The sequence below is a fragment of the Tupaia chinensis genome, unplaced genomic scaffold (assembly GCF_000334495.1).
Source record: "Tupaia chinensis unplaced genomic scaffold, TupChi_1.0 Scaffold000047_1, whole genome shotgun sequence".
Taxonomy (NCBI): domain Eukaryota; kingdom Metazoa; phylum Chordata; class Mammalia; order Scandentia; family Tupaiidae; genus Tupaia; species Tupaia belangeri.
This window is the reverse complement of record NW_006159505.1, coordinates 2354130-2367072: the sequence shown is the minus strand read 5'-3', so window position 1 is coordinate 2367072 and position 12943 is coordinate 2354130. Positions and strand designations below refer to the sequence as shown.

Sequence of the window (12943 nt, the reverse complement as noted above, 5' to 3'; positions counted from 1 at the left end):
ACTCTTTCTCTTTTTTTTCTGGCGAATGCAAGCACCCTGTGGCAAACTAAAACAAAAAGATGGATGGAAAAAATAGTATGCATGGATAGTTTTATTTGATAATGTGTATAGTAAGCTTTAGAGTGATAAAGGAGGGCATGTATTCTAGGATTTATATAATCTGAAAGAAGCAGTTGCTGCAAAATAAAGTCTTTATTCATTTGTCTTTATTATGAGGATAATATAGCCAGCTCATGGTCTAGTGGTTAACATAGCTGGATCCCACATGGCCAGTTGCCTGGTTCAAGTCCCAGACCCAGTGGCTTGAGAAATACACTAGGTGTGTGTGTGTGTGTGTGTGTGTGTGCATGCGTGCGTGCACCCAGAATCCCAACAGGAGAGAGAGAGAGAGGAGGAGGGATTGCTGCATGGGCATTCCCTATGGGAGCCGCTTTCTCATGTTCTCTCTCTCCCCTCACCCCAGTCTCTCTCCCTCCCCCCGTCCTCCCCTACCCCTACAAGTGCACATGCCTCTGTTAAATTAAAAAGAAAATGCTTATAACATACTCTAAACAAACACTGTCTGTGTGAGTGTTTAAAATTTTTACCGTGTCATAAATTTGCTTCTTAATATTAACTTATCTAATCTAGGTTGGATTGATGGCAGTGCTATGCACAAGAATTAATGTGTATGTAAACTGTCCCTGTGTTTTAACACTCAGTTTATAGACTCAGAAATGTGTGTGTGTGTGTGTGTTTCTTTTAATTTTATCACCTGAAGGACTACGTACAAAGCCTTGGAAACACTAGTATTTATATAGGAAATAATGAACATCTGCCTTTATTGGCTTTGTAATGAAATATTCCTTGTTTCAAATAAATCTTTTTTGCTTTGTTTTGAACCTCTTTACCCTTTCATATAAATGCTTCTTAGGTTTTGATGGCTTTAGTGTTTCCTAGCCAGTATATTTCTGGGAATAACACATTGGTTTCAGCACTTCACTGTCAATCATACCTTCACATAAAATTATATGAACTCCTTGACTTTCATTTCTTTGAAATCACTTCCTCTGTTATTGTTTGGTTTACAACTGCTGCCTCATTCAGATAAGTTGTATCTTTTTTTTTCCCCAAAGAAAGGTAGTTAAGCTTTTTGCTATCTGTAAATTAGAGTTAAAATACCTATTTACCTCTGTTTAGTGAAAGCTATTAAATGATAAATCATAGGCTTGGTTAAATTTAAATGATTGCGAGATGACAAATTATGAAAATAAATGCTTACCTCTTCTCAGACTGATTTACAGTTGCATTACAGCCGACTAACCAATGTCAAATTGCTTATAAAAATTTCTGAATGTTTACTCTCAATGTCCGTACTTACCTTTTGTGGACCAATAACAAAACAGTTAGAAGACCTCTTTTCTGACTTAGTGACTAGTGGGTCATTGTAACAAGGGAAAAGGGTCTTGTGAACCTTTTGTTACTTTTCCTAAAGTAGACATTCTGGGTCTTTGGTAAAACTCAGTTGTAGCTTTTATTTGCTTTGAGATTTGATAGAAGAAAATTTTCCTGTATCTGTGAATGGAGGCATAAAATTCAACAAGTATAAAGGGATCTTAAGTAGGTAATTTACAGATGTTCCCATTATTTCCCGAGATAGATATGTAAGGTCTCGTTTAAGAACAGTAGTCTTAATTAATACTGCCTTACTCGTTCTCCTGATACAGAAAAATCATGATGATACCTGGGTGCCCATGTCTGTTTTATAACCACTCCATTGTCCTCCCATGAAAGTCTTATATGTTCAGCAGCAACCCCTCATCTGTTTTAATTAGGGCAACCCATTCCATATGTTTCTGACAGTTTTCTTTGTGATTTATAATGTACATATTCATCATACTCATATAGCTCTAAATAGGTTCCTTTTTCACCTCTTTCTGTAAATCATTGAATTACTTTAATATGATGTATTATTATTATTATTATTATTATTTAAATATTTAGTTTGCTGTAGAGTGCATGCACTTGCCAGAGAGAGACAAGAGAGAGAAAGTGAGAAATCACCCCCTGCGGGGATGGCCACACTGCAGTCCCTTCTCCATTCTCCTCCTGGGATTTTGGGCATGCACATACATGTGTCTAATGTGATTTTCAGATCTCCAAATCTGGGACTCAGACTATGAAGTTGGCTATGTGGGATCCAGCTGCCTTAACCTCCATGCCACCGGCTGGCTCATGTTTTATGTTTTCATGGAGCTTTGGAAGTGGAAATACTGTGAAGTTTATATGGGCATCTGGCCCACCCCTCTTTGCGTTCATTCTCTCTTTTTAGTATAGAGAAGAGGTTGGCAAACTATGGCCATCTGGCCTAATGCCTGTTTTTGTAAGTAAAATTTTATTGGACTACAGTCACACACATTTATTGACATGTTGTCTATGGCTGCTTTCTTGTCACAGTGGCAGAGTGGTAGTTGCCATGGAGACCTCATGGCCTGCAAAGCCAAAAATATTTTGTCTGTGGCTCGTTATAGAAAAGTTTACCGACTGCTAATATAGCCTTGCAGCCTCTACCTGAATTCATTCAGTGATAATATTTTACTGTCTCTTAAAACATTCAGTGTCTTCTTAGGAAGTTCCGTTTACATTGAGCAAAAATCTTCCTATTTATGTGGCCTTGTTGGGTACATGATAGTCTTTAGAAATTTGAAGACAATGTTTATGCTTGTCCTTATCTCTTAATACTGGTCTATATCCCATTCCCAGTCTTCTCAGTCCTAAAAATCTGTAGTTTACTCAGTTTAGTATTTCTTTGGGTGTGATTGGTTCAGACTGTTTTTTTTTTTTCTATAATGCTTTACTGTGTACTTCGTATGTACTAGGTACTCAGCTACGTTAACAATTATGTTGTTATTGTTAAGATAGGCTCAGTTGCAGGATCCTTTTAGTGACTGTATCGTATTAGTGGCTTTTATTGAGCTGAAACCCCAGACCACTAAGTCTTTTACATATCTTGCCATTTAATCAGATCTTATCTACCGTGGGCCGAACCCATAGCAGGGGCTTCACCCTGTTGAGTATCCACGGTATTTGACTTTTTTAGCCCTTTGTGTCAGTATGTTGACTATCTTTTGCGTCTTCATTCTGTCATTCACATATTTACTGTTCCTCTTAGCTCTTTGTCACATGAGAATTTGATAGCAGTGTTACCTGATCAACACCTTGGTTATATTTGTTTAGTCACTCTTGAACACAAGTGAAGTTGTTCTGGGAGTTTCTCTTAGAGTTTATGGTAAATTGATTTATCGCTCAGCAAATACTCATTCCCCACCCTATCCCTTGAAGTAAAGTATACATCTCTGCAGCACTGAACAGAATAGCAATGGAAGTGAACAGTCAGCCATTTCTGAAGAGAGGTTTTTGGGAAGTATGGCAAGTTTCTTCCAACTCTCTTGTACTTTTGCCATTTACTATAAGAAGAGATTGCCCAAGTAATTACTTTTTCTTCACAGTGGGTCTCAGAATGAAAGATATGTGAAGGAGACCTGAATTTGGCTTGCAATGTGCTTCAGGTCAACTTGACCAGCCACCCTGCAAATTCCTGAGCAAGAAATTGGAATTTATTATTGTAATCTATTTGCCTTCCGAGTTGTTTGTTACCTAATGTTAATTTAGTAATAGCTGGCTCGTACATCATTAACTAAACCATTCTGTTTTGGGGAAGTTGTCTCTGAAATACCTTTTATCTAAGCTAGTGATTTTGGAAATACTGTTTGTAAAGTTTTTCTTTTTTTAATTGATGAATCAACAGTAATATGTGAGGCAATAGCCATAGAATTTTATAGTTTCATTTGAGAAATCAAAGATTATTATTCAGTATCTACTGTGTGTCAGTCACTGTACCAGAAATTTTATAGGCTTATTTTATTTTATTTTTTTAAGAGAGATTTTTGCTGTAGGATACATGTGCTCACTGGAGAGATAGAGCAAGACAGAGAGACAAAGTGAGAAATCACTCCCCTGGGGAGATGGCCACACTGCAATCTCTTCTCCATTTTCCTCTTGGGATTTTGGGCATGCACCCATGTGCACCCAGCATGAGTTTAAACCACTAGGTCTGGCACTCAAACTGTGGTCGACTACGTGGGGGTCCAGTGATATAACCATTATGCCATCTGCTGGTCCTATTATAGGCTCATTTAATTCTCACAGCTCTATCCCTTTGGTTGTATCTCTATGAGTTGGAGTTGAAGAAATCTTTAACAGTGTGCAGATTGGAGATACCCATTATGTCCTTTTACTACTCAGATGAGCAGCCTGAGCTCTTAAGAAGCTTTTCTTGAACATGCAGAGTCCCACACCCCAGATTTTCTTGGCCAATTTGGAACTCCCTCTGTCATCTTTCACAATAGTTACCTTAGCTATGATTTTATAGTCAGGACACTTAAGGCAATTTTAAATTAGTAACAGTGAAAAGTATTGATATATGCCTTGAAGAAGTAAAAAAAGTAGATACTAGTAAAGCTAGCAGTCTCTGAAAGGTCTTTGATTAAAAAGTACAGAAATATAAATATTCACAACCCAAAGTAATGAGAAATGTTGCAGATGATGGATATGTTTTTTTGTCCTTATTTGATCATTATACATTGTATGCATATATTGAAAAATTCACACTGTACTCTGTAAGTATGGACAATTATATGTGAATTAAAAATTATTTAAAAAAATTAAAATGACCTACATGATAGGAAAGGGTGGGGACAAGCATTGTTGTACCTTGTCCAATGTGTAGCTGTTTAATCAATAAATAAACATACATTATTAAAAGAAACCCCCAGTTTTTAAAATCTGAAAATATTTTTTAAAGAATTATTTTATTCAGGGAACCAGCAGTTAGCGTAATGGCTATGTCGCTGGACTCCCACGTAGTCGACCGCGGTTCGTGTCCCGGACCCGGTGGCTTAAAACTCACGCCGGGCGCGTGTGCGTGCGTGCCCAAGATCCCGAGAGGAGAATGGAGGAGAAGGGATTGCGGCGTGACCATCCCCCCTGGGGGGTGATTTCTCGCTTTCTGTCTCTATGTCTCTGTCTGTCTGGCGAGCGCACGCGCCCTACAGTGAAAATCTCTCCAAAAAAAAAAAAAGAATTATTTTATTGGGATCAGCAGTTAGCGTAATGGCTATGTTGCTGGTGGTTTGCATCCCAGACCTGGTGGCTTAAAACTCCCGCCGGGTGAAAAAAGAATTATTTTATTTAACTTTATTTATTTAACTTATTATTTATTTATTTAGACCAGAGATGGACAGAGCAAGAGCGAGAGAGAAAGTGAGAAAGCAGGCTGCCAGGTCCAGGCCTTGAACCATAGTTGAACATGTAGGAGTCCAGTGCCCTTAACCACCATGCCACATGCCAGTCCCTGAAAATATTATTTTATCTGTACTGTACATTGGGCAGAATTTTAAAGAGAAAAATAACTCATATGTAATTTGACTAATTCCTCTAATTCCTCAGATGACTCTGTTAAGCAAGATGGGAAAGAACAATTAAACAGAAATTTTAAATTATGTATTACTTTACAGATTGTCCAGAAAAGCAGATAGAATGATGAATACTTACAGAAACTAATATTTGTGTTCACTATTTAACAGAGCATTTTAGTTATTTAATCCATGATACAGAGAAGTAAAATTTTTGTGAATGTTAGATATTAATCTGCTGCCTGTTTTTTAGAGATTTATAGTACCACATCCTTAAATTTCTTTAGTATTATAATAAGACAATTTAAAAAATGATTTGTGCGATTTTGTGATTTCTTACTATTCTATCAATATTATCTTCTGAGCTCTCCTCTTCTCTCGATTATGTATACATACTTGCATACATACATACACACCAGAGGACTAAAAGTAGTGGGAAAATAGCACAGGTAGCAAATAGAGTTCCTTCAGTTTATCATATTAGTATAAATGTATATGAGTAAATTGATATATTCCAATCTAAGCTCTAATGATTTCATAGTCTTATGATTTAAAATGAAATGCTTTAATTTCGAAAAATAATAGAAATAGATAAAAATGCAAGGAATAAAAATGTACTCTAAATAGATCATTATCAAGCAAATTCCCGTGTAACTGCCATCTGTTTTAAAAAAATTAAGTAGGAGTTCTCCATGAGAGTGAAAGCACTCCCTAGTGCTTTCAGGGAATAAGAAAAATGAAGATTTTCTGTGGAGAATTCACCCTGGTAGAGCCCCCTGGAGAAAAGCAGAACAGCAGAGTTTGCAGACACCTCCTCCTGCATTCCTCTGAACACTCAGATTGAACTTTTTAGAAATCAGGAAGAAACAACCCATCAGGTGACTAGAAATCACTGCAGAGGCATAAGAAATATGAGAAACCAAGAAAATACCTCTTCCCCAAGGGAAAAGAATATCTCCTCTTCATCCACAGATAGTACAGTGGAACTCACAGAAATGTCTGTTAAAGAATTTAGAATATTCATAGTGATGCAAGAGAAGAGAGACAGTGAACTTCAGAAGAGGCAGGAGAAAAGAGTCGACAAGTTCCAGGAGGTGAGGAAGTTCTTGCGGGATCTGAATAAGGAAATACATACCATTAAAAAAAAAATCAAATAGACCTGTTAGAGATGAAGGCTATAATACAGGAAGTCAAAATCTCTTTCGAAAATACTAAAAGGAGACTAGATCATACAGAAAATCGAATTCAGATGTGGAAGACAGAATTGCTGGACTAGAAAAATCCACGTGAAGACTGAGAAAATAGCCCCCAAGATGAGAATAATATATGAGAAATACTAGATACCATTAAATGTCCAATATCCAGATAATCGGTATTCTAGAAGGTGAAGAGACTAATAAGGGCATTGATAATCTATTCCATGAAATCCTGGAAGAAAATTTTCCAAACTTAGAGGGCATTCAAAGATCCAGACCCAAGAAATACAAAGGACCACAAGTAGAATCAACCCAGGAAGATCTTATTCAAGACACATTATAGCTAGATTGACCAAAACCACAAAGACAGGATACTAAGATTGGCAAGAGAAAAATGTCAGGTTACCTACAAAGGATAGCCCATCAGGCTAACATCAGACTTCTCGTTGGAAACAAGGTGAGCAAGGAAAGAATGGGAAAATGTACTCAGTGTTGAGTGAAAAACAATTTCAACCAAGAATACTATATCTGGCAAGATTACCCTTCATATAGGAAGAAAAGACAAGAACATTCTCAGATAAACAAAACTTGAAAGAATTTACTGACACCAGGCCAGTTCTCCAAGAAGTTCATATATATATATATATAGAGAGAGAGAGAGAGAGAGAGAGAGAGAGAGAGAGAGAGAAACTGACTTATTTAATTAGATTCTTGGCAAAAAAAAAAAAATTAGAACACCAATTTGTGAGGAAAAACTCCATTTGTGAGGGCAGACATGGATCTTAGGTAGCCTTGAAGCTGAGGAACACCTTTGATTTTTGGTAAAATTTGCGAGTCCACAGCTTTCTGATCAGCCTTGTGCTGCTCTGAAATCTCGTATTTCCCCTTCTCTGTGTCGAAGATCTCACCTTCCTGGTGTCTGGGCTTCCGCAGTTTCTTTTTCTTGACGTAAGCATCGGTAAGGTGGTTTGGGATTTTTCCTTTGCTAATATCAATTTTTGTGGAGGTGGCAATGACAAATTTCTGATGTGTTCTACGCGGTGGAACTCTATTGAGAACCAGTGGTCCAGTTACAAGTAGCAAGCCACTGCTCAGCTGCTTCAGGAAAACCACTCTCTTGCCTCTGTGGCGTCCAGTGAGGATGATCAGATGGTCCCAGGAGTGATGCTGGCTCGCAGCTCTCTTACATGCTGACTGAAGGGTTTTTTGCCGTGGCTCAACAGCTTTCGAGGCACATCTTCAGTAGGATAATACCTAGGCATTTTGCGCAGTTTAACCTCCCGGGTACCACCATTCTTGTCTCCACCAACTCGTTTTGTGACGGTCGCAAGAACCTTTTCCTTTTTCTTTTCGATCCTGGATTTGGTGGCTGAGTATTTCTTCTTGTACATGGCCTTCCTGGAATACATGGCAGACCAGGAGTATCTGCCGGTGCCCCGGACTAGGATGGGGTTTCAGCTGCAATGGGGCTTCCCCTTCTTGGGCTTTTTAGCCTTGAGGTCACCCTTTTTAACCTTGCCACTGGCATCAGCCTTCTTGGCTTTAGGGTTTCTTCTCCTTGGTATCCTGCTTCGCAGCTTTTTCACCTGCCATCTCGTATAGTGGGAAAGAGAACTCTCCAGAAGTTCTGAAAGGAGTACTATATCAGGAAAACTAAAGTCAGATACACAGAAATAAGAGTTCAAAAATAGCTAAGAAAATTGCCAGCTGCTTAATGGTAGGGACAAGTCCAGAGTTGAACATTATCTTCCAGAATTTAAACGGAAAGATCAGACCACAACAGACGATAAAGTACGTGAGTCTCAACTGGTGAAATAGAATTGTCTGACTTTTGACTAAAACATTACCAATCTTGCTTTGTTTTCAAGAGTTAAGGATTTTTGTCTTCTCTTGAGTTATTGACAGTTGTCAACTTTCTTTTTTTCATAGTGATTTATAAGAGTCCATGTACCTATTACTCAAACAGAATCCTAATTTGTTTCCTGGCTTTAAGTCTTAAGCAAAGTTCTCTTAACATTTTTGATTTTGATTTATTAAAGCTGAAACTGCCTTTTTTTAAATTAAAAAATACATTAAAAATACCTATTTAATGACCACAGTAAGCTATATAGCCTCAGCTAGGTGTTACTTTACATTCTACTTACAGAGTTTCATGCCTAAAGTCAACATGTGTTCACAAATATGTATACATCAGCCGAACTTGCTATTGAAAGTATTTAGATTAATTAAGATATTTTGTGAATCAATAAAATGTGGGAAAAAATTGAAAAGGAATGGAAAGCAACTGCAGATACCACAGACAGTGTGGGAAGAGGGTGGGAAATGGCAGAGGGTGAGAAATGGGGATATATATATGTGAAACAAATGGAAAATTATTTGTTGACAATAACATATATGATTAAACCACTATACAGTGTATTCTGGATGTAAAATCACATTTTGTAAGCTGTGATGATGTTCAGTGAAAGAATATAAAATAAATAAATTTAAATAAATAAATAATAAGGACCACTAGGTGGTGTGGTGGTTAAGGCTACTGGATCCCCTATGGCTGACTCTGCTATTCAAGTCCTGGACTGAACAGCTTGAAAATCATGCCAGGCAAGTGTGCGTGTATGCCCAGAGTCCCCAGAGGAGAATGGAGAAAGGATTGCAAAGTGGCCATTCACCTTTGGGGGTGATTTCTTACTTTCTCTCTCTCGCTCTCTGGCAAGTGCATGTGCCCTATAGCAAACCAAAAATAAAAAATAAATAAAAGAACATTGCCTGCAGTCTGGAAACCCAAGTGTGTTTCTTGAAACCCAAGTGTGCTTCTTTTTTATTATACCTTTCTTACTTGTCCCCACCCCCAAGAGATAAGTACTACTGTGATATTTATGATAGTCCTTACTTTTCTTTGCAATTATGTTTCATATTTAAAGAATACATTGTAGCTTTTTATAGTATTTTGAGATATATAATTTATCTAGAATTGAGTAAGTATATAGAACGAAGGAGAGCTTAGTGTCATTTTTTCGTATAAATACTCTGTTGTGCTAGCATTGTTTACTGGAAAGGTAGCCTCTTTTTTTGTCCTTATCTGCAGAGCTGCTTTTGTCATAATTTTTCATATATTAGTAGATTTGTTTCTGGGATCTTTTATCTCTTTTATTGGTTTGTCATCCTTCTGCAAATACCATATTGTCTTAATTAATTTAGTTTTCCAATAAGTTTTGATATTTGATATAGCAATTCCTTCTCATTGTTCTTTCTTTCTTTATTTTAGGTTTTTGCCATAGGGTATGTGCACTCTCTGGGGAGAGACAGAGAGAAAGAAAGTGAGAAATCATCCCAGCCCCTGGGGATGGGGGGATGGATGGCCATGCTGCAATCCCTTCTCTTTTATTTTCTTCTTAGGATTTTTGAGCATGCGTGTACACGAGCCCAGTGTGATTTTTCGAGCTGCCCGACCCAAGACTCGAACTGTGGTCAGCCATGTGGGAGTCTAGGACCTTAACCACAGCACTACTTGCTAGCCCCTCTCTCTTTTTTAATTGCCAGAGAGAGCATGTGCTCATGAGAGAGAGAGAAAGAGAGAGATTGTGTGACAGTGAGTCTCCCAATGGGACTTTTCCCTCTATTTGTCCACCCAACCAGGATTTGGGGCACACACATACACATGACTGGTGGTCTTTAAAGCCACCAGGGCCAGGGTTTAAACTGTACTTGGCCATATGGGATCCAGCTTCCTTAACCACTGTGCTGCGAGGCCCATCTAGACATTGTTCTTTATTTGTACTAGCTTGGCCCTTTGAGCTTTCGTACAGATTTTAGAGTCACTCATCAGGTTTTGCCAAAAGACCAGTTGGGGTTTGAGTTGGGATTGCATTCATTTATAGATCATTTTGGAAGGAATTGACAACATGAAATGTCCAATCAGTTAACGCGGCACATCTCCCCATTTTTTTAAAAAGTATTTTTTAAATGTCTTTGATTGAGAGAAGAGAGACAGACAGACAGGCAGGTAGGAAGGAAGGCAGAAACTGGTATCTCTGATAGGGTCTCGCCTGCTGTGCTCTTCTCCGTGTCTCAGCCAGCTAGGGTAACAGGCACATGTGGTTGTATCCAGTGTATTTGGGTTAGCTCGGGGTTTGCGCCTAAGCTTCTCATGTGGTTCCAGTATCATGCAGCGGTGCTGTGCTACACGTCACCACAGCTGGTCATCTTCATTTTTATTTTACTTTTAGGATTTATTTCTTTTTTATTCATAAGAGTGCGTATGCGTGCATGACATTGAAAAAAGAGAGATGCACCCTCCCTGGGTTCGCACAGCATGATCTCCTTCCTCCAGTCCTCGGGCTTGCTGGGATCTTAGGCACATGCAAGCACGCCCAGTGCTTTTGCAGGTTGACCAGGCCAGGGACCGAGCCAGCTCTGTAGTCCAGTATGCTACCTGTTGTGCCACAGAGGCTGGACCCTCTCTCTATTTCTAAAGGTGACCTTTATTACTTTTTGGTAAAAGTTTTATAATTTCTCATGAGTGTTTGAAACATGTGTCTATAGGCCACATGTTTTAATCACATATTTTCAGATTGGCTACTTTCTACATGTTTGAACATTTTTGTTAATTTAATCCTCGGTACTTAATGTGTTTTTCAATGCTGTATGAACACAATCTCTTATCTGAAACCCTTTAGGCCAGATGTGTTTCAGAATTCAAGACTCAGGGTTTAGACAAGTTATGTAGTATATATACCATATGTTACATCTCCTGCAGCATCTGGGCCAAGTACTCTGAAATCTTATACATTCATATTTCCAGTGAGAAGCAAGCATAGTCACTCCTTTGGGGATATGGGAATGCTATAAATAGCAAATAGCTTCACTTTGGGCTTTGCTGCTAAATGAGTTAGAGATAAACTTTGTCTTTAGGTCATTTTGGATTTTGGAGTTGTAGACCTTTATATAAATGATGTCTTTTCAGAAATCTACATTTTGATTTTTGCTCATATGTAGAGTTTTGAATTTTGATTCAGTATTTATCAGTCTTATTCAAAATTGTTTTTAATTGACTTTTTATTTTATTTTAGTTTGTTATAGGGCATGTGTGCTTCCCAGAGAAAGAGAAAGCACCTCTCAGAATCCCTTCTCCTCCATTTCTCCGTCCTGTTGGGATTTGGGGCACACACTCACATGTGCCCCAGCATGTTTTTCAAGCCACCAGAGCTAGAACTATCCAGCTATGTCAGCCATGGGGGATTCAACTCCCTTAATCACTAGGCTACAGAGCTGGCCCTTGATTATTAATTTTGTGAACTCTCATGTGGGCTTACCACTGTGAGCCAAGGAGGCAACACAGTTTCATGCTTTATTGTCTGTGTGTGAGCTACATAACAGATGTGCAGTGACTTCTCACTGACAGACTTTGAAAGAAGTGATATGATTGGTCACTGATGGTAATACTGATCTATTATTTGCAGTGACTTGTAAACCAAAAAGTTAGCAGTGAAACTCACACTTTGTACAATTACTTATATTTAATACACCATGGTAATTAAACTTTAAACTGTTGTTGGGGGACCAGCTATTTAAACTGTACTTACTAAAATTTCTGCATATTAGAATCATGCAAAGTGCGAACCACCTTTATTAGTCTCTTCAGGGAGTTAACTTTGGCTTTATTAATCTTCTCTGTGATATATTTTTTAAAAGAATTATTTATTTAATTTTTATTTGTTATGTATATATTTAAATTTGACCAGAGAGAGACAGAGAGGGGACGTGAGAAATCAAGCCACTAGGTTGGGGACTTGAACCATGATCAGCCACGTCCAGCACCTCAACCACCATACCACCTGCTGCCCTGACTATCAGTATCTCAGGCACATCAACATACATGTTCTCAGCAAATAATTTTCCAATTCTTATGTCCTGCATACCTTGCCTTTTGTTTTGCCATCCTTGAATCCCCATCCCCCACCCTCTGCTATGTCCCATCCTCCTCCCACATTGTCCCTGGCATCCACGGTTGCCCTCCATGCCTTCCCCCCCTCATTCACATCTTGATCCCCCACCCCCCCCCCTCTGTCATGTCCCATCCTCCTCCCACATTGTCCCTGGCATCCACGGTTGCCCTCCATGCCTTCCCCCCCTCATTCAGTTGTCCTGCCAATGAACTTAATTAGTCTAAATATATCCAATAGCTAGCACAGCTGACACATACCTATACATGGACCCAAGTCTGACTTTAGGCATAAACCCCAGTGAGTAGAATGAACATACTATAAAGTAGTACCCAGCTGTGCCCATACAGCT

At 38.6% G+C, this 12943-nt stretch overlaps 1 protein-coding gene and 1 long non-coding RNA gene across 4 annotated transcripts in view; one reads left to right on the top strand and one right to left on the bottom strand.

Annotated features, from left to right (window-relative positions):
• The window catches only part of LOC102469785 (uncharacterized), a 30369-nt gene extending 23951 nt beyond the window's left edge, over positions 1 to 6418 (bottom strand). For both annotated transcript variants that reach the window (XR_003550334.1, XR_003550333.1), the window contains exon 1: positions 6385 to 6418. This is a non-coding gene — a long non-coding RNA (uncharacterized LOC102469785). The remainder of the gene's footprint in view (positions 1 to 6384) is intronic.
• Positions 1 to 12943, top strand: part of FCHSD2 (FCH and double SH3 domains 2) — a 252607-nt gene that overhangs the window by 62661 nt on the left and 177003 nt on the right. The window lies entirely within an intron of this gene.